This window comes from Empidonax traillii, unplaced genomic scaffold (genome assembly GCF_003031625.1).
Source record: "Empidonax traillii isolate 1590-97213 ecotype Southwest subspecies unplaced genomic scaffold, ASM303162v1 scaffold5251:size8708, whole genome shotgun sequence".
Taxonomy (NCBI): domain Eukaryota; kingdom Metazoa; phylum Chordata; class Aves; order Passeriformes; family Tyrannidae; genus Empidonax; species Empidonax traillii.
Genome location: NW_020960444.1, coordinates 3,575 through 5,845, shown reverse-complemented (window position 1 = coordinate 5,845; position 2,271 = coordinate 3,575).

Sequence of the window (2,271 nt, the reverse complement as noted above, 5' to 3'; positions counted from 1 at the left end):
CTGCAAAAAAAATTTTAAGCTGAAATCCGAAAGGGAGGCGGTTCCAAAGCACCTTCCTGGTCCCTCCGCAGCTTTTACTCCGCCGCGTGGAATTCCAGACGAACGCGTAGTGGCCCCCGTCGCTTCTGCATGATGTTTAGGGGTGGCTGGTTCAGGGCGTGCTGATTTTTTGGCAGAGATCACCCCCCCTCCCCCCCCCCTTTCTCCCTTCCCCTTCCTCTTTTCCCCCTCTTTACCCCCCCCCCCGAAATGCCGAGGGAAGTTCCCGGTGCGTGGATCGCGTTTTCAGCCGGCACGGACGGAGCCGTTTCGTCACCGGCTGCTCCCGCTTCCCTCTCAATAAACCGCTTCGAAAGGACCCGTTTGGGCTTTTCCCTCTTTGAAGAAGCGACGAAAAGAGGCGGAAAAAAAAACCCAAAAAAAAACCCAAACAAAAAAACCCCCCACAAAACCACACCCCTTTTTGGGGGAAGGGAGAACCAAAGAGACCTCTGGATTCTCCATGGGCACAGAGACATCCCCGTTTCGGGTTTAAAAAGCTCTGCTTCGGTGAAATTAAGGGTGACAAAAATGTCCTTTTCCCTCGTGGGACTTCAAAGGCACCGAGATCTCCTGGTTTTAATGGGGTAGGATCGACTTTACCACTGAGATCTCCTGGTTTTAATGGGGTAGGATCGACTTTGCCATTGAGATCTCCTGGGTTTAATGGGATGGGATCAACTTTGCCATCAAGATCTCTCGACCTTAATGGGGTGGGATCGACTCTGGCATCGAGATCTTCTGGTTTTAATGGGGTGGGATCGACTTTGCCATCAAGATCTCTCAGCCTTTATGGGGTAGGACCAACTCTGGCCTCGAGATCTCCTGGTTTTAACGGGGTGGGATCGACTTTGCCACTGAGATCTCCTGGTTTTAATGGGGTGGGATCGACTTAGGGCTGACAAAGTGTCATTTGCCCCATGGGACTTAAAAAGGAACTGAGATCTCTTGGCCCTAATAGGGTGGGACCAACTCTGGCACTGAGATCTCTCTGTTTTAATGGGGTGGGATCGACTCTGGCACCGAGATCTCCTGGTTTTAATGGGATGGGATCAACTTTGCCATCAAGATCTCTTGGCCTTTATGGGGTAGGACCAACTCTGGCCTCGAAATCTCCTGGTTTTAATGGGGTAGGATCGACTTTGGCACCAAAATCTCCCGGTTTTAATGGGGTGGGATCGACTTTGTCCCAGATCTTATGGGATCACATTGCTGGGGGTTTATTCCACGGGAAAAAAACCCCAACATTTCCACGGCCAAGCACAGGGGGGGGGCCCTAATTTAGGACGGGGCCCCTCAGGCTCTGCTGTGCCTGCACCACGGGGATCCCTCCCGGGACGACCCCAAACCCCGCATTCCCAGGGAGGAATCCTCCTTCCCTCTCACCTGCTGGATCCCCAGACAGTTCATTATCCCGGGAATTCTCCCCCTGTCTCCGGCGCAGGAGGAATTACAGGTCACACCACCCCACTTTTACCCACCCCCCCTCCGGCTCTCGGTAATTGCAGCCCGGAAAAAAAAACAACAACAAAAACAAAAAGAAAAGAAATGGGGACGATTAAAGGACGATTAAAGGGGCGGGGAGGGGGGATCGGCACCTTCGGGGCAAGGCGGGGTCATTTCCACGCTGAGAGTGGAAAATGTCCCCTCCGAATGTCCCACCCGGCCCGTGTCACGCCCTGGCCTCGTCCCGTGGGCTTCGGTTCCTCGGGCCGAAGTGGGTGGAGAAACAAAACAAAACAAAAAAAAAAAAAGGGGGTTCGTCCCCAAGAAGTTTCCAAAACCGCCTCTTAAAGCCTGTAAAACAAGCACCAAAAAAAACAAAACCAACAACCTCGCTGCTTTTATTCCCCCTTATTCATTCTGTGTTTGAATCTTGAGGATTGTTTTGACATTATTATTATTATTATTATTATTATTATTATTATTATTATTATTATTATTATTATTATTATTGTTATTTCTTAATGTTAAGGAATGTTTTGACTATTTTTCCCCCCCTCCCCTTCTCTTCTTTCTAAGAGCAACGAGCTCCAGCAGACGTTTGAAAGTTGGGGAACTGGTTTTTCTGCCGGTCCAAAATAACCGGAAGAAATATTTGGGTGTTTGGAGGGATGACTGCACGCGGTTCTTTCAGTAAAAAAAAAAAAAAAATATATAAATAAAAAAATTAATAATTAAAAAATACCATTCCAGCGTTTTCATTCTATGAAACGCTTTGGTCTGGGTTGA